The sequence below is a fragment of the Mustela nigripes genome, chromosome 4 (genome assembly GCF_022355385.1).
Source record: "Mustela nigripes isolate SB6536 chromosome 4, MUSNIG.SB6536, whole genome shotgun sequence".
Taxonomy (NCBI): Eukaryota; Metazoa; Chordata; class Mammalia; order Carnivora; family Mustelidae; genus Mustela; species Mustela nigripes.
Window position 1 is genome coordinate 59,430,037 of NC_081560.1, and position 20,879 is coordinate 59,450,915.

Genomic DNA, 20,879 nt, shown 5'->3' on the forward strand with positions numbered 1-20,879 from the left:
AGCCTGGAGTTAGGCAGCTCTAGGTTGGATTCAAAATCTCAGTATTTTAGAGCAGCATGAATTACCACATAACTTCTCAGTCTTTCAGATGGCCCAGGGATCGCCTTTGCTACTTTATATATCAGGTCTCTGACCAGCCTCTAAGAGTGTACCTCATTTCCTCATCTCTTCTTATTTGAATCAAGATAAAAGACTTTTATGCAAGTCCCAGTAGAAATTAGTCACTAACAAAGAAGGACAGAATTACCACATTCTGGATAGCCGTTAAGGCTGAGTTAGGGAAAAGGGCAAAGGGCCCACAATGCTTAAACCAATGGTTTTGCCTTTTCTAAAATTGTTTAAAATAATTCTGTGATTTTGTTAATAAAGAAGAGGTTGAACAAAATAACTATTGCATGGGCAAATAATAATATCACTTTATCGCTTTTTATTCCTCAATATATTTGAACTGTTAAGTTTTCATTCAATTGCAAAGACAAATCTGTGAACTAAATTAGCATAAATGAGCATGGCTCCAAAGAAACTATTACTAATTGGATTCTAAAATTGTAAAGTTGAGTTAGAAATATTAATTTAATAAACTATGAAATTATATCTTTTTATATCTCTACTGCTTCCAAGCATCCCTTTTCTTAAAGTGTATCATAACTGTTCAATATAGTCTATTAGTATCTTTCCCGTATAGCCAAATCTGGAATCTATTGTAACTTTTAAATTTCTCTGTGATTTTTATGTTAAATGATTAGAAATTAACCCTTCTTATTTGTCTTACAGAGAATTTTTCAGAGTAAGTAGTAAAAAACCGTAAGCTTGCATTTGATATTATTCACCAGTATTGAATCATTATTATTAATTGTTTGAGGAGCACTCCAAGAATTTTGTGTAAACTATAAATCATCTTCATGGATAATATTATATATTTACAAATTATGCATAAAATTTCTAAAGTAAACATTCTCCAATAAAAATCATTGAAGTCATCCATAAATCTGTTGACCCCGGGTTAATATTTAAGTTAATATTTTTGAAAGTCATCTATTTCTCATTTATTTCCTTCAGCTAATTTTAAGTAGCTGGATCTCCTTATGATACAGTTATGTCCCAAATCACATGGTGATTTCTTTTATGAAAAAGGCGGTCTCTTCCTAAGACCTTTCCCATACAATCTCAGACTAAGATTCTTTTTCATTATACAGAGCACGACTGTTTAAATAATTTATTATCTTTTTTTTGCAAAAGCTTGAAAAGATGCAATTTTTTATATATCAGTTTCATTTGTAATCTTTCCCACTGTCAATGCCTACTGAAGTTACTTTACCTTTGCTTTGAGCAAGAATAAGTAATTCATCTCATAAATTTTCATTAAAAAAATATGTCTTCCTCACATCTAGTATTTAAATCATGGTCCCTACTGTAACAAGAGGTATGATCTGTAGAGTTTTGAGTATTCAATAATAAATTTATATTCTCTCCTATTGAAGTTATAATTTAGATATATATTACTTAAAAAGAGTCTTAAGGAATTATTAAAAATCAATTAATATCAGGCTACCAGAAGACAAAATACCTGGAATGTCATCTTACTCTCCAAAGATACATACCTAAATGAAAATAGGATTTATTAATGTCCTTAGTTGTTATAGAAAAATAACATAGGAAATGTTAGATTTTGAATAGTGATTTTATGTTCTTGACAAAATGTGGTCCTGGACAAATATGCTTTGCAGAAAAATATTTATGTAGTTCCAGAGAAAAATATTTACCTTTGTCTTTACTTGTTTTTATGTTTTATTTTATAACACACACACACACACAAACCCAATGGAATGAAAATTTTACTTATTCCTTTTTGTTATAAAAAAGAACTCCAGCCTAATTATGTGCTCACCTAATATAATCAGCCCATCTTAAATATCTAATAATGTGTACTTCAGGTGTTTTTCTTACTTGCTCTGTATTCTGTTATATCCCTTAAATATCTTTAAATTATATTTAGAAGCCCTTTTAGAACATTCTGGAAATGGGCAATATATGTGAACCTTTTAAGCATTTTGAAATTTTTTGTCTTCTGTGGAGTTCAAAACAACATGCTGTATGTCCATAGCATTCTAAGTCATTCTTTGTATATGTGTGTATACAAACCTATGAGATGTTTGGGTATTGTGTGTTTGTATGTGCATGTTCATATATTTTAGAGCTGGGCAGAGAGAAAGGCCACAAAAATAATAGGGAAAAGGAAAGGTAATGAATATATATCTTATTTATCCCTTAGTATGTCCCAAGTACTGTCCAAGCATTTTATATACAATATTTCATACTGTCTTTGCAACATGTTGCTTTATAACAACAGTATTGTCATTTTATAAATGAGGTAACAAATTAGGTTTTATATGTAATATATATATACATATATACATGTAAACACACACACATAGTAATTTTATAAAATAAAAGGAAAAATAATGAAGTTGGAGTTCAAAATTTATATACATATGTATGTATATATGATCATGGTTATGCAGTGGCTAGAGCTGATTTGTTCATAATATGTGAGTTATGCAATCTAGCTGGACTCTTATAAAGATAAATGTGCATTGTTGTCTCCTTCCTTTCAAAGGAGCATATTTCCATAGGAGAGCCTCCCTCCATATGAACTTTATATTCAATCAGGATTTGGATATACTTAAAAAATTAAGCTACATTTATAAGCATAACAGAAATTTTATTTCTATTACTAATACAGCAATAGATTTATTTTCCATTTCAGATATTGTAATTATTTTGACAATAAGAAGCCTAAAAATGTGTTCTGTTTTTGTTTTTGTTTTGTTTTGTTTTGTTTTGTTTTGTTTTGTTTTGTTTTAGAGAGGGGTATAGAGAGCAGTGGGAGGAACAGAGGGAGAGAGAGAAAGAGAATCTTAAGCAGGCTCCACACCCAGGACAGAGCCCAATGTGGACCCTGATGTCACAACACTGAGATCATGACCTGAACCAAAATCAAGAGTCAGATGCTTAACCAACTGAGCCACCCAGTTGCCCTAAGCCTAAGAATGTTTTAAACACATTTCCAAGGGAAAACAGTCTATATAGCATAAAATAAATTTGTGTGATTTGGGAGGACAAATCTCAAAGGTATAGTTTTGACATACACAATACTTTACAATTAAGACAAAAGAGATGAAGTTAGTTTAAATAATTTTAAAATGTAAAAAATCAGACCAGGCAATATACCTATATTGTAAAATTATTTATATCAGGGGTGCTGGGTGACTTAGTCGGTTAAGTGTCTAACTTCAGCTCAGGTCAGGATTCCTCAGTCCTGGGATGGAGCCCCACATTGAGCCCCAGTCAGGTCCTGGCTTGGGGAGGAGTCTGCTTGTCCCTCTGCTGCCCCTCCCCCCACTCATGCTGGAGCTTTCTCTCTCTCTCTCAAATAAATAAAATTTTAAAAAATATTTATGTCAAATTCTGCCCAAAATATTTATGTGATATACTAAATTTAGTTGCTCAGGTCACTCTTTACTGCCTGCTGACTTTTCCATTTTGTGTTTTCTCTGTTAAGTTTTCCTTTCTAAGATATTGATATAACTCAGTTGTGTTATTAACAGAGTTCAGGCATCCAGTGGTGATAGTAGGTATACTGTGAAAGGTATGGAAAGACCTATTATCTGGAATAATAAAAATGTGAAAAATGAAAAATAATTATAAATCTAATCATAGGACTGTAATCATGTTATTTCCATGACACTCAGTAATCTAAGGGGAAAAGTCAAGTTAAGGTGATTTGGGATGAAAAAAAAAAAATGAATCAGGGAACTTGGTAGCTCAGTCAGTTAAGCAACTGCCTTCGTCTCAGATCATGATTCCATGATTCCATGATCCCAGGGACCTGGGATCAAGTCCCAAAAGTGTTCCTCCGCAGCAGGGAGCCTGCGTCTCCCTCTCCCTCTGCCTGCTGCTCCCCATTTGTGCTCACTCTCTCCGTCTAACAAATGAATAAATTAAATCTTAAAAAAAGAAAAACAATCAGATAAAAAGTTGTTTTTATAACACTTAAGCAAAAATTCATAATAAGGGGATATTTAACTGTCTCCAGGGTGAATTTACATATAAATAAAATTCTGTTTTATCAAGTATTTTTTTTAAAGATTTTATTTATTTATTTGACAGACAAAGATCACAAGTAGGCAGAGAGGCAGGCAGAGAGAGAGCAGAGAGCCTGATGCGGGGCTCGATGCGGGGCTCAATCCCAGGACCCTGAGATCATGACCTGAGCCAAAGGCAGAGGCTTAACCCACTGAGCCACCCAGGCGCCCCTACCAAGTAGTCTTCTAAAACTATCTGAAAGACAAAATTGAATGTCAGATCCTGTATTTTTGCAAACTAACACAGGAGGCCCATCATTCTTCTTTTTCTTCTTGTTCATTAATGAACACTGTCCCGAATTTTAGAAAATAATTAACCATATACATAACCTTTTTATTAATAGTCACATTACCAGCCAAAGATTGTTGAGATATCAGGAATATTGATTGTGCTAAAATTTTCTTGAAAATTCTGACTATGTCAACTTTGTCACTCAAGGGTCTCTGTTCTGTTACCTTTTGCCAGAATCTGAGCATTGCATGCAAAAGAATTTGAAGAGAGAAAAAATATCTTACGACCAAGGTTAAAAATAAAAAGTGTATGGGATCTTTGGATATTTCACAAACCACTAAATATTTATATCTTGTCAAAAATAAATGCAAAGGATGATTTTAATTTTGAGGCTCATTCTTTACAACATACAGGAGAAAAGGTCTGATCTATTACTATCTCTTTCATATATAAAAATATATCTTTATTGAGCAACTACTTGGTGATTGGCACAGAATTAAGTGCACAGGATGGAAATAAAATTAAGACCTAGTCCAGCTTTGAAGAGCTTAAAACTGGGTGGGGAGATAGACATATAAAATTAATTTAATGTTATGTGGTGTATGCACCCACAATGCTAGAAGGACATGCAAGAAAGGTATTTAGCTGTGTCTGGGGACTTGAAAATGTCTTCCCTGAAAGAACAAGTAAGATAAATTTCTCTCTGTTGCCTATGACGTCTCTGTGGTTGTTGCTTGTAAGAAATTCCCAAATCATACGTCAAATTGTCACCTCCAGTACTTAATGTATTAGTAAAACTCCTTTAGTTGTGAAATGAACTTTGCCCAACTCACATGAGAAAAAATTGTGGATGAAAAGTAGAATAGAAGAAGAAAATAAGAATCAAAGTTGAACATTCACATGATGAGAGGGAAAAAAAACACACAAAAACCAAGAGCAGTTTGGTTGTACTGTTGAGAAGCTTCCACCGACTGTCTTTACCCTCCTCCTCCTTTCCATTCTTCTCTTGAAATAGGGCTCCTCTTTTTTCAAGTGCAATAGTTAGGCTTGTGATTTTGATCCAGTTTAGCCAATGTTCACAAGGACTATGGTACATTGAAAACTGTTGTGCAATTTTCCTTATTTTTGTCTGTATAGTCTCTCTCCTATCTGGAGACCTCACTGGCATTTACCAATACTTTCAGGCTTGCTTGTTGTAGATAGAGCAAAACAAAAGATATTTTTTCTTTAGCCTTCTTACCCTCTCAACCCTCTCAACCTTGTTGATTTTTATTTTTAAAAAATTCCTCTGTACCCACTCTGTTTATTTACTCTTCTTAGTTTTTACATACACTTTGGTGTCTGATCCCAAACTCTTTATAAGTTGCTTCCTCAAGGATTTTTCTCTCACTTTTCTGGCACTTAGTATCTGGTTATCCTTCTATTTCGGATAGGTCCTCTCTGATTTCTTCCATGAGACACTTATTACCCATCTCCAAAGTATATTATGTTCTCTGAGCTCTGTTCCTCCGTTTCATTTCTCTTACCCACTACGAACTTTATTTCTAACCGTTGGTTTGGTATCTTCACCTATTGTCATGCTGGTACCTCAGTCATACCAAAATAGGATTCATTTTCCTGGTTGAGTCCACTGATAATACTGACTCCTCTCTTTCTGCTAGTAATACCATCTTTCTTCTTGCCAACCTTGTTATATACCTGCAGATGCTCCTAATCCCTCAAACTCATGGCTCTGAAAAACCATTCTCAGGCTTATGCCCAATATTCCCTGATTAACTGACCATTATCTTTTGCCTTGATTAGCATTTCTCAAAATGAGTTCTTAGTCTTCTTACTGAGAATGTGGTTGACAGGGCAGGATTATAGGCATCACCAGGAAATGTTTTAGAAATGAAGAATCCTAGACCCTACTGAATCAGAATTTACATTTTAACAAGATCCTTTATTTTGAAGTGATTTGTTTTAAAAATATGAGTTCCATGAGATTTTTCTTGGAGGGGCAGAAACAGAGAGAGATGGACAGACAGAAATGGAGAAGGAGGGAGAAGGGGAGGGGAAGGAAGAGGAGAAGAGCAAAGAGGGCAAAGAGAATGGAGACATAGTTCTCCTCTTGGACTGTCACAGTACGATTAGCCTGTTTAAAGCTTTACAGTGGGAAAAAAGGAGTATTCTGTATGTAATATATATGAAAGGTAAAGAAATTATATACATAGCATCTGTTCTACACTCTCTGATTTCCTCATTTAAAAAAAAAATGTGGGGCACCTGGGTGGCTTAGTGGTTTAAAGCCTCTGCCTTCAGCTCAGTTCATGATCTCAGGGTCCTGGGATCGAGCCCCACATCGGGCTCTCTGCTCAGCAGGGAATCTTTTTCCTCCTCTCTCTCTCTGCCGGCCTCTCTACCTACTTATGATCTCTGTCTCTCAAATAAATAAAACCTTAAAAAAAAAGTTTATGGGAAATTACTGGTGTTGCTTATGATTACCATAACCCTATTGCAAACAGCCAATCAAAAGATTCATTTGAATGCTTTTAGTCAAAATGTGTGTAATAGTTTCACTATATTATATGTATATAATATAGTGAAACATATAGTGACACATAATGAAACATATAGTGAAATATATATATATATATTTTGGCCAGGAAATGTCTGGTGGGATGTTTTGAGAAAAAAATAAATCCTTAGTAGGCATTCTTAAAATTGCAGTGTGTTATTGAGTCTTGGTGAGAATTTTGCTTTCCATTCAAAACTTAGAGTTCACACTGCTTTTGCTGTAAGAGAAATTTAATTTTTCTCTTTGATAAACAAACAAAACTTCATTGTAACACATTCACATTTCTTGCACATTTTCATAATAAACACTACCTTCCTTTGGAAATTTCCTGTAAAAATTTGAGATTTTACAGATCTCTGAGGCTGCCAAAGCCACTTTAAATTGGCATCTTATTTGCAGGCTCATTAAAGCCCACAATGAGACAGGTCCTGGTCATTGCTGATTTGTTAGTTGATATGCTCAGAAAAAAGCAGGCACTTGAATGCTTTCTTGTCCAATAATACTCAAATTGTCTCTAAAGACTGTCTCAGCATTCATAACATGCTTTTAGAACCGCAAGACTCCAGATGTAACATTAGGCTGTAGGTAAAATTATGACTGCAAGGAAATTCAGTTACGTAGGTTTACTTTTGTTTGTTTCAGCCACTGATAAAAATCATTGAATTAAAAAAGTTGGGCAGATGTCTAGTACAGCTCAATATTCCACATAGAGTTTTAAATCAAATTAAAGGGATTGACTGAAGCAGGCATTCTGTCACCAAGCACAAAGGATCCATTGCTTGGGGTGTATCAGCCAATAGACTAACCCAAGTCTTTTGTTTTAAGTAAACAGTTTTTGTGTGTGTGTTTTATTTTGTTTTGTTTTGTTTTGATTAGTTGCAAAAAGTAAGGGGACAAGGAAATAGTTCTCAAAGCACTATTTCCTTTTGGGTTTAGTGATCGAAGCACTGTTTCCTTTTGGGTTTAGTGAAGAAAGCTTTTATTCAGTGTGCTGGTAGGGCAAAGGCAAGAGGCTTGATACATTGGGGAACTTACACATATTTATATGTTACTTAGGCACTTAGGTTCAGCGGGGCCTGCCTAGCATGTCAACATTCTAGTGCGTACATTGTATGTTTTAAAAAAAGGCAGAAAAACCCATCCTTATGAGGAGATCTTTGTATTATAAAGAGCTAAAGGTAACTTTAGGGCAATTCAGGGAGCTTCTGCACAGATCCTTATCTCCAATCTTGCTGAAACTGGTTCACACAAGGGCATTCCAAGTACTAACCAGCCAGACCCTGCTTAGCGGCCATACATCTCCTTGGTTGGAGCTGCTTGTTCTTCAGAACAGACACATTCTTTTTTTTTTTTTTTTTTTTTTTTTAAGATTTTATTTATTTATTTGACAGTGAGATCACAAGTAGGCAGAGAGGCAGGCAGAGAGAGAGGGGGAAGCAGGCTCCCGGCTGAGCTGAGAGCCCGATGTGGGGCTCCTTCCCAGGACCCTGATATCATGACCTGAACTGAAGGCAGAGGCTTTAACCCACTGAGCCACCCAGGTGCCCCCACTCTTGATTATTCTTAAACTTATTATTTAATGTTTTTTTACTGCTTACTTCTTCTTTACTTAGGAGTTCTCAATCAGATTCTTCAGAAAGCAATAACCTTAATCTCAGGTCAATGACTAAAAATTAATAAATGAAAATGAATTTTTAACTCAGTAAGATCATAGATTGTTGATTTATAGTGTGTCAAGCATTCTTGCAATCAAAGGATTGACAATCCAGCAGATTCTTGGATAATTGTTTGCTTTTACATATAGCATAATTTTTATTATTACACATGCTTATTTAGAATATTGACATACAAATAAATAAGATTTGTCATTGAAATTTTAAAAAGTGATCTTTCTCTCCTTTGAGCAATCTGTTAAAGTAGTAATTTTGAAGTTAGTAATGTCAAAAGAGAAAAATAAATTATTTTTCTGTTGATCAGATGGAATTTGAAATTACTCTTAATGTTGAAGCACTCACTGAAACCTTGTTTATTGAAGAGCTAACAGGTTATTCAAATACTCACTTTATCCTGAGGATATGGATTATCTGCAGACATAAAAGAATGAAAGGGTATTCAGAAGGGGTATCATTTTTTGCTGTGTCGTGAAGAGAACTTACTACTGACAGTGCATCCTTTTTATACAGAGTCAGGAAATGGATTCCACACGGGAACATGTTAGGATGTCACATTGTTAGGCAGTCAACCTTTCACAGTTCTTGACTTACGTGCTGTAATTGATAAAGTAAAAAAATAGTAAATTAAGGCCTTGGAATTTTCAAACATCAGCCTAATAGAAAAACTGCTGGGGCAAAACTACTTCAGGTAGCTTTGTCTATTAAATATAATCATAATTGAAAAAGTAGCAAAGCATCAAGCAAAAGAACCAAAAGAAATTTGTGTTCTGAAAAAGCTAAACTTTTTGCCCTTCTAAAATTAAAGCTCATATATTCATAAGGCCTTGATTGCTCTTCTATTTTTATATGTATCGGTTTTGAAAATTCCATCAGTTGATGAGCACTTAACATCTGGGGACTACAGATGTGAGTAACTTGTGGACCTGAAGGAACTTGTGAAGTGTCATTTTTCACAACAATATTTGTTTTGTTTTAAAATTCTAGAGTATAGGGACACCTGGGTGGCTCAGTTGGTTAAGCAGCTGCCTTCGGCTCAGGTCATGATCCCAGCTTCCTGGGATCGAGTCCGACATCGGGCTCCTTGCTCAGCAGGGAGCCTGCTTCTCCCTCTGCCTCTGCCTGCCTCTCTGTCTGCCTGTGCTCGCTCGCTCTCTCTCCCTCTATCACTGACAAATAAATAAGTAAATAATCTTAAAAAGAATTAAAAATAAATAAATAAAATTCTAGAGTATAGTCTTTTTTTTTTTTTAAATATTTTACTTATTTATTTGACAGACAGATCACAAGTGGGCAGAGAGGCAGGCAGAGACAAAGAGAGGGGGAAGCAGGCTCCCCGCTGAGCAGAGAGCCTGATGTGGGGCTCGATCCCAGGACCCTGGGATCCTGACCCAAGCTGAAGGCAGAGGCTTTAACCCACTGAGTCACCCAGGCACCCCTAGAGTATAGTCTTTGAGAGAGATACAAATATAGATAGAAAATGTACTTCATTCACTGAACACATAAAATTCCTATAGACTATATTCCAAATACTATGCAAAGAATAAAAATATTTAACTCCAGGGCTAGGAAAATCCTTATAAGGAAATCAAATTTAAGAGAGGAGCTAGAGAATTGGTAGAAAACATTTTCAGTGATGGAGAAAAAAAATTTCAGTGATGGAGAAAAAAATTTTCAGTGAGGAAGTATTCTCTAGGGATAAAAATTGTTATAATGTAATGTGTATAATGGCAAGTTCAGTGTCTTTAGGTGATAAAGAATGATAAAGTATTAGTAGTGATACTTTAGTAGTAGATTAATATGGAAGCAAGGATTTTATCATGAGTGGAATAAACTGTGGTGGTTATTGTCTCTCAGTTCCAGGCTACCAATTTTATAATATGCTCTGTTATAATGGAGATAAAAGTCATTCCTTTGATTTCCTTATGACCTGGGAGACAATGGTGTGGATTGAAAATTTAGAGAAGAGGAGAAGGGACTCTCTGCCTCCAGCCCCTATCAGTCATTTCAGCATCATTAGGTAGTAGCAGTTCCAATGCCATGTGATTGCACATTCCAAGGTGGCCCAAGAATTAAGCATAAAGTTCCCACCACACTCTCCCACCTCCTCTTTCTTCCCCCAGGCCCTTATTCTTGTGCCAACATGCCATCTAAAATCCCCTTGTTAGTCAGCACAGTAGGTTTATTGAAGTCCTAGTTTCTGGTGACCCTTCTGGCCCTTTGTTTCTCAAGGCTTAGTGGACATAATGCTTTCTGTAGATCTCATTTTTTTTTTAAGATTTTATTTATTTATTTGACAGAGATCACAAGTAGGCAGAGAGGTAGGCAGAGAGAGAGGAGGAGGCAAGCTCCCCGCTGAGCAGAGAGCCTGATGTGGGGCTTGATCCCAGGACCCTGGGATCATGACCTGAGCCGAAGACAGAGGCTTAAGCCACTAAGCCACCCAGGTGCCCCTGTAGATCTCATTTTTGCCTTAGCCTTTTCATATCCAAGAAACCAATTATCTATATTAAATAATCTATGTTTGACATGCCAAGCTTGCTTTCTATTTCTTGAATGTATCTTACTTTACTGATAAAGAAAGCATTGAAAGATTTTACCCATGGAGGTGATGTAACCAGACATATACTTTTATTTTTTTTTATTTTTAATTTTTTAAAAAGATTTTATTTATTTATTTCACAGAGAGAGAGATCACAAGCAGGCAGAGAGGCAGTCAGAGAGAGAGGAGGAAGCAGGCTCCCCGCTGAGCAGAGAGTCTGATGCGAGGCTCGATCCCAGGACCTGAGATCATGACCTGAGCTGAAGGCAGAGGCTTTAACCAACTGAGCCACCCAGGTGCCCCCAGACATGTACTTTTAAAAACGTAATTTTATAGTTTACAGGATTTGTAGAATGTGTCCCAACTGGAAGTATGGCAGTCATTTGGGAAGACTATTAGTGATTCAGGTAAAGGGAAAATAGTGTACTTTGGTTTTGACAGAAGAGAGGTCACTGGTGATGCTGTTAAGAGCAGTTTCAGTAGCATGTTGACTACAGAATACAGATAGCAGGGAGTTGAAGCCCTAGGGGAAGTTAATTTATCACGTGTACCTCACTATTAAAAAATATTTGGCCTTGGGGCACCTGGGTGGCTCAGTCAGTTAAGTAGCTGCCTTCCGCCCAGGTCATGATCATAGGGTCCTGGGATTGAATCCCACGTTGGGCGCCCTGCTCACTGGGGAGCCTGCTTCTGCCTCTGCCCCTCATCCTGCTTGTGCTCTCTCTCTCTCTCTCTTTTTCTCTCTCTTGCTCACTCTTTCCTCTCAAATTAATAAGTAAAATCTAAAAAAAATATATTCGGCTTTGAAAGAACACTGAAACTCTATAACATCTGAAAAAAATATGTGTGATCTAGAGATTTTTTTTATTCTGTTAGAAAAAATAACATACTCATTTATTTATTATTTTGAGATGTGAATGGCTTAAGTAAAATTCTGAGAAAATTTTGATATATTTATAGTATTACTAAGAAAACTCAGTATTTATATGGCTAATGTTTTATGCATTTGATAAATCTCTAGTTTGGTATGACTGCAACTAAATAAATTTCTGTAAACTCACCCACTAGAATGCAGGTTCCGTGAATTCAAGGTCTTATGTTTACTTTGAATTACCAGTGCCAAGTAAGTAATAGCTGCTCACTAAATATTTGCTGAAAGAATTAATATATATTTTAGCATATCTGTTTTTATTGAATTCATATGTAAATCTAATTTAAAATAGATTTTTGTTGTAAAATTTAAAGGTCTTCTGCAAGAAAATTTTATTTATTTATATTTCTCAAATTCCCAGGCTACTCCATTAGTTACTCTTGTGATACTATCTAGACACAGTATTATGATGGATATATTTATAGTAACAGTCTTGCCTTTTTATAGCTTGGCTCAGAATTGATTATATATTGCCCTCCAAACAAACTAGTCAACAATGTACTTTGTGTAAATTAAATCTGAACTGATGTCTTAAAATCAGGGATTTTAGAGGTTGGTTTTGCATATAAATATTTAGGGAAGAGGAAGCTACAAAATGCAAATCTACTGCTGCTTAGTAGAACTCATTAAAATTTGGGGAAAACTTTTCTCTTTAATTTTTCTGAGTTCTCTTTTCTCTGAACACAGAATATAGCTTGAGGAAAAATAGATGTTGCTTCTCTTCATAGAAAGCAAGAAACAATAAACTTTTTCCAAGTAAATACAATCCTATTGTTGTGTTAACCTTTATCTTAATATTTCTTAACAATGACTTCTGTGTATAATACTACCAGATTTATATAGGAATTCCCAAGGGTTTTTTTTTCTTTTTTTTAATGACCTTAAAACTTCTAGTTTATAGAGATGATTTATAGCAAAACAAAACCTAATGTTTATCCTTCTAGATCAGCATGTATATTCCTTAAATGATAAGAATAGTGTATGGCTCCTGGGGCTAATAATACATTATATGTTAATAAAAAATAAATTATTTTTAAAAAAGAATAGTGTATAGTGAAGCAGATGTCATGTCATCCTCATCTTCAGAAAACAACAAAAACCCTAAAGCTCAGAATTTATATTCAAATGGTCCTGGCTTAGAAGGGTCTCCAGTACCCTCCCAAGCAGATGGAAGCAAATGCAAATAGTCTATAAAGAATCACATTCAGCAAGGTATTAAAGAATTCCTGTGGTAAATTTTAAGGGAAAATGAGCTGATTTCTAAAACTTACAAAACATAAACAGAAGGAGGCATGGCCAGCAAGAATCAGAAGAAATCATATCACGTTCAGATACAGAGACATTAAAATTGGCTATATCAGACATAAAATGTAAAATACTTATGTTAAATCTACTTTAGAAGGGGTGCCTGGGTGGCACCATCGGTTGAGCATCTGACTCTTGGTTTCCACTCAGGTCATGACCTCAGGGTGGTGACACTGAGTCCTGGGATTGTGCCTTGTGCTCAGTGCAGGGTCTGCTTAAGATTCTCTTTCCATCTACTGCTCTCTCTCTCTCTAATAAATAAATACATCCTGAAAATATATATGTATCTAAAGAAAAAAAATTATGGATTAAAGCTATGAAAATGAGGCACAAGACATAAAAAAGTAACTAATCAGATTTGTCAAAACAAAACAAAAAGTAATCTAGAAATATGGGATTCTTGATTCCATAAAGATAGAGTAGGTTTATTCTCCTCAAATCCTCCTAGTTGCAACTAAAAACAAAACAAAACAAAACCTAAATCTAATGGACCAAAAACAACAATGAAAAAAAGATTCTGATAGGTGGAAAAAAGAAGTCAGACTGTTTAGGAGCCATAGGACTTGAAAAATAAAACATTCAAACACACAATGGAAGATCACTTATAATAAGAACAAGGGAAATCACAAATTGAATGAGAAAAGAAAGTAGATGCCAACAGTAAAATGAATCAGATGGTGTAGTTATCTGACAAGAATTTTAAAGTAGCCATCATAAAAACGAAATCCTGAAAGCAATTATAAGTTCTTTTGAAGCAACAGAATAAAATGTTAATTCCATCAAAGAAAGAGAAACTATACAAATAATCCAATGGCAATTATAGAACTGAAAAATAAAATATAATCACCAAAAACAGAACAAAATTTGGAATGGTTTCAGTAGTAGACCAGATGTGACAGGAAGATAGAATCCTTGAACTTAATGACAGATCAGTAAGATTTACCCCTTCTCAAAGCCAGAGAGAATGTAGTTTATAAAACAAAAACAACAACAGAATTAGCATAGGCTAAGTAATCTGGGGACCAATAACTAAAGAGTTCTGTTTTGTAGTCTCTCAGGAAATGGCCCCTCAAGTATGGCCACAAAAGAAAACCCAAGAGAGGCATAGGAAAATAAAGTTTATTATACTTACAGGTCTTAGAGAAACAGTCACTGCATGTCATGAGGGGGCCTGGGGGTAGAACCAAGGGAGCTAATTCAACCAAACAGTTACAAGCTGAAACAGAGGGAGGACTTGTGGACAAGTGCTTTCATTGGGAACGAGGATAAAGTTTACAAGCAGAATGTGTGAAGGAATGTCACTGGTACATTTGGAATGTCACTGGGTCATAGGGGAGAGGAAGAAGGGGGAACTTGTGGCAGTGACAAACTTTATCACACTAGTGCTAGCCACCTGGGTGAAGTGCTTACAGCCTGTTTGTGGGGATGTTGAGGCAGCCAGAAAATATGTATTTTAAAATTTAAAATACATCATCTAAATCCCAGAAGCAGAGAAGAGAGTACTGGGACTAGAAAACTATTTAAAGAAATAATAGCTGAAAACTTCCCAAATTTAGTTAAAGACATAAATCTAAAGACTAAAGAACGTGAATGAACTCAAAAGCAATAGAGTCAAAGAAATCCATGCAAGGACACATAATAATTAAGCTTATGAAAACTAGAAACAAAGGAAAAAAAAAAAAAACTCTCTAAAGTGACCAGAGAAAATAATCAAAAAACACCAGTTTGAATCACAACAAATTTCTCATCTGAAATTAATAGGAACAAGCAGGAAGTACCTAACAATTTTCAAGTAGTGAAAGGAAAATGTAACCACGAAGTAAGTATCCAGTGTAAATAAATATCAGGAATGGAGGGAAATAAAGGCATTCTCAAAGGCAAACTAAGAAAACCTGTTGCCAGTAAACCTAAAACTGAGAACGTTTCTCTTTAAAGGTAAAGAAGGTAAAGCATTTTAAAGGGAAGATTTTTAAAATCCAATTGAAGCAGTTAAAACATCAGTATCCGTAGACTGTGCTAAGTTAAATGTGTATATTGTAATACCTAGAACAACCACTTAGAAACACATACAAAGCCATATACTAAAACAAACAACAACAACAAGAAAAAAAAAAACCTAAGTAAGTCAAGATGCAATCCTACAAAAAAAATTCAGGTCATTTACAGGAAAGTAAGAGGAAAAAATGAGGAAACAAATGAAATACAGAAAATAAAATGTCATATTTAATAAATAAGTACTTACAAAAATATAGTTAAAATATACCCATTAGAAGACAGAGGTTGGCCAAGAGGATTAAAAATAAGCATAATCCAACAATACATCTACAAGAAATTTACTTCAAGGAATGGAGGGGAACTTCCTCAACTTGATAAAAACATCTACAAAACCTACAGCTGATATTATACTTCATGGTGAAAGATTGAATTTTGAGGAATAGTCAAAAATGTCTGTTTCCACTCTCACTCAGCAAAATACCAGAACTTCAAGCCACTATAATAAGACAAGAAAAAGAAGTGAAAGAATAAATATTGGAAAGGAATACTAAAACTATTCCTTTTTACAGTTAACAAGATTTCTACATAGAAAATTCCAAAGAATCTAATTTTTTTTAAATTAAAACAATTAACCAAATAATCCCCTAGAACGATAAGTGAGCTTACTAAGATTGCAGGATGCAAGATCAAAACACCAAAAATATTGCATTTTTATATATTAACAATGAATATATGGAAACTAAAAATAAAAACACAGTACTTTAACTGTTCCAAAGAAAAATAAAATACTTATGTATAAACCTAATAAAACATGCAAAGGCTATGTATGCTGAAACATAAAAATGTTGATGAAATAAATTTTAAAAAGGCCTAAATACAGACATATACATGTTCATAAATTTGACAGTTCAACATAGTAAAGTTATAAATTCTCTGCACAGTAATACATGAGTTTAGTGATATTCTACTAAAATCCAAGAAAGTCTTTATAGCTAGAATATATAAACAATTCTCAAAACTCCACAATAATGATTATAAAAACTGATTAGAAAAATATGCAAAAAACATACAGATATTTCACCAAAGAAGAGGTACAAATGGCAATTACTGTATGACCCAGAAATTAATCGTAAAGCAGTGAAATGCATGATCATACAAAAACTGGTTCCTAAATGTCTATGGCTCCGTTTAACTGTTACCACCAGTTACCTTTTTGTCCAGTGGCTTCTGCTACCATTCAGCAGGACTCAGCTGTGATTCTCCACTGGGTATGCATCCCTCCCCAGCTTTTAGGTGGCAGTTGCCCTGTGACTTCATATTTTTCTTTTTTTTTTTTTTTAATTTTATTTATTTATTTTACAGAGAGAGATCACAAACAGACAGAGAGGCAGGCAGAGAGAGAGAGGGAAGCAGGCTCCCTGCTGAGCAGAGAGCCTGATGTGGGACTCGATCCTAGGACCCCGAGACCACGACCTGAGCCGAAGGCAGCGGCTTAACCCACTGAGCCACCCAGGCACCCTGACTTCATATTTCTGATTGATCTGAAAAAAGTCATTGATTTTCAGTTTGTTCAACCATTATTTTTAAATGTGAGGATGACAGTGATGATTTCCAAGATCTTTATAGGTCAGAGTTGAGACTGTAAGTCAAAAAACTACCTTTTATTTTCGACCAGCAAGTATTCTTGAAAATTTTCAAGTGTAGACCATCCTAGGGAATAAAACTTCCATGTCATTTACTTCCCATTTTTACATGATTTACCTCATGTTCTTCTTTATTCTCTTAGTGAAGAGAATTCGCTATTCTCTTAGTGAAGCTTGTTAAGCTTCACTTTCATCTGTAATCTTCAAATTGCTTTGTGGGATTCACCTAGTTTAAAGTCCTTGATCTTGGGGAAATATGTCTTTCATATTTATATTTACAGTGTCTACCACCTTATCTAGCAGATAGAACAGGATTTTCTTGTGAAAGGATAATGGATATTATGATGAATATAATGCCTAACCTTAAGAAGTCACATGTTTTAATAGGAGTAACAGGAACACTAATATGAATTTTATATGCAATGTGAAAAGCACAGTTGCTGAGTACGTGGGTGCTATGAGGGTCAATAAGAGGACAAATGGCACGTTTTCCAGAATAGAAGAGCCCTTCTGTGAAAGAAAGGGTTGCTGTGAGCTAAGCAAAGCAAGGGATGGTCATAGGGAATCAGAGAAGAAATCTTGATTAAGAGTATGACTGTGAGTGGGGTAAATATTCACTGACCTTGGGCTGGGTGATACTGAGCAAAATGCTTAATAACATCATATTTCTTAATGGAGTGGAAGACCACATCACCTGCTGTGAATGAGAAGGTTGAGCAAATTGGGAGAACCATTAAGTCTGAAAGAATATATTTTAAAATACAGAGTAATAATAACAGTTTTTCATATAATGAAGGAAACAATCAACAAAACAAAAAGGCAGCCTACAGAATGGGAGAAGGTATCTGCAAATGATATATCCTGTATGGGGTTAATATCCAAAATAAAAAACTTAAAATAGCTCTCTCCCTATATATATATATATATATATAATTCTGATTTAAAAATGGGCAGAGGACCTGCATAGACATATTTCCAAAGAAGACATACATGAAAAGATAATCAGCATCACTAATCATGAGGGAAGTACAAATCAGAACCATAATGAGATAATACCTTTCAACTGTCAGAATGGCTAGAATAAAAAAGATAGGAAATAACAAGTGATGGTGAGGATGCAGAGAAAAAGGAACCCTCATACACTGTTGATGGGAATATAAACTGGTAAAGCCAATATGGAAAGCAATACAGAGATTTCTGAAAAACTTAAAAATAGGATTGCCATAAGATCCAGGAAGTCTACTACTAGGCATTCACCCCCCAAAACCAAAAATGCTAATTCAAAAAGATATATGCATCCCTATGTTTATTACAGCATTATTTACAATAGCCAAGATATGGAAGCAACCTAAGGGTCCATCCATAGATGAATGAATAAAGATTTAGTTATACACTGGAATAGTATGCAGCCATATAAAGGATGATATCTTGCCATTTGTGACAACATGGATGAACCTAAAGGGTTTCACTTATGCTGAGTGAAATAAGTCAGACAGAGAAAGACAAATACCATATGATTTAACTCATATAGAATCCACAAAACAAAACAAATGAATAAACAAACAAGAAGCAGAATCAGATCTATAAATACAGAGAGCAAACTGATGGTTGCCAGAGGGAAGGGAGTGGGGGGATGAGCAAAATGGTGAAATGGGTTGAGAGATATAGGCTTCCAGTTATGGACTGCATAAGTCACAGGAATAAAAGATACAGCATAAGGAATATAATCAATGATATTTAACAAGGTTGTATGCTGACAGATGATAGCTATCCCTGTGGTGAACATAACATAACTTATAAAGATGTGGAATAGCTATGGTGTACACCTGAAACTAATGTAACATTATGTGTCAAATACACTCATTTTTTTTCAGAATTAGAATAATGACATTTGACAAATTAAATAGGGGACAGTTACTTAAAACAAGGAGAGGCAACATGTCAGGAATAGAAAAGAGTTTCTTGTAAAAGGAAATATGAGAGATGGTCTATAAGTAGTGAAGAAGTAAATATGTGTGAGGCAATCATATATGTGGTGCATGCCAACAAGAGAAATAGAGCTTTAAGTGACCACTGAAATCATGAGAAAGACAATGGTGATGAAACAGACACCTTGACAGGTTTCCACTCAATATTTAGCTTTACCATTGGCATTCACTTATCTTGCTCAGTGGCAACTAGGGTAAGAAGCAATGATGAATTCTGTGTCTGAATTTATATAACTCCATGAAACAATTCTGGCTTCTTCTGTAATCTTTTCAACAGCCTCTTGTTTGATCCTCCTGGTGCTTACCTCTTTTACTTCTGATATAGTATAATCATTACCACCAGATGAATCAACCTAACCATGCCCCCAATGAATTCATCCCTCTGATGAAAACTCAGAGTCTAGCTGTTGCTCTTCTTGCTGCAGGCATGTTAAAGTGACTCTAGCTACTTGATGCAAGATAATGCCATTCAACAAATATGAAGTGGTTCATAGGCTAAAACAAGCCACAATACAACTAAACTTAGAAGGGTTAAAAACAGATTTGTTTGAGTATCTGGATAGAAACATTTGGGAGTGTTTTTATTGGAATTTGTCAACTCCAGTAGTTGACTTGGTTTGGAAACCTCAGATGTCTAGGAAGAACATCTAGTTGGATTAATTTAGATCCCCTTGGCCTTTTGAATAGGGTGTTTTTATTTATATTTCAACAAAATTGTATCCAAAGAAATATCAGTTTGTTACAAGAAGATAGGGAACTGGACACTGAGTAGGAGTAAATAGAAACTTAAACAAATCCCAAACAATCAAAACTCAGATGGGCTTTGAACATAGTCCAAATATCTTAGCCTCATGGGCAATTTTTTTTTGCTTGTTTCTATATACTGTTTTAGTGTCTTAAGAAATTTCCAGTTTATGTACAGAGTCAGAAAATGCATAACAAAACAATGGCCCATTGATTTAATTAATTGCCTTCCTTTTTTATTTTTACATCTTTGGTCTCCTATTTTAGGTTAAATGAAACATAGCGTTTCTACAGTTGGACTTCTGTGGGTCATGGTATCCAGATGCATATTCTATAACTTAAGGCATTCATGAGAGCCTCAGGTGAATATGCACATTTTTCCTAGATGGTTTAGACTTGGAAAAGTCAATATGTGTTTTGAAGGGAAACAAAGAAAAGAAGGAGATTTGCCAACTCTTCCCGAATTTATTAATTTTATGTAGATGTGCATAATTAATAGATCATTAAACTTGAGTGCCCATCTGCCAAACATTGGGCTAAGTGTTGGAGCTATAGTAGCAAAATAAATGCAGAATCTTGCCCCTCATAGAACTTAAAAATTAGTGATATTGACAAAATATTAAGCAAATAAACAACAAATGTACTGTATAATTAATAATTATCCTAAGCTGTATAAAAGCAAACCATAAACACTTATTCTTCAACACCAGTCTGGAAAGTTTACATAACATAAGATCAACTCTTTATAAAGTATTTTCAGCATTTGGACAGATCCCTACACAAACACAGTTATTGATGGTGTGATAATTTTGGCAATGTTTGTTATTCCAGACATTTTTCAAAGAATTAAAGCTACAAAGGCAAATAAGATATAGTTCTTCCTTCATTGAGTTTATGGTATAATGAGGGAGAGCCACAGAAAAACTAACTATGGTAATATATAATATTTCACTGCATGTATACATTGTGAAGTTAACATAGTTATTAAATGCATAAATTGGGTACTTGGGTGGCTCAGTCAGTTGAACAGCTGCCTTTGGCTTAGGTCATGATCCCAGGGTCCTGGAATCGAGCCCCACATCGGGCTCCCCAACCAGCAGGAAGCCTGCTTCTCCCTCTTCCACTGC

The 20,879-nt window shown here is 35.0% G+C and overlaps 1 pseudogene; it reads left to right on the plus strand.

Annotated features, from left to right (window-relative positions):
• The window catches only part of LOC132016303 (transcription factor IIIA-like), a 94,089-nt pseudogene that overhangs the window by 62,502 nt on the left and 10,708 nt on the right, over positions 1-20,879 (plus strand).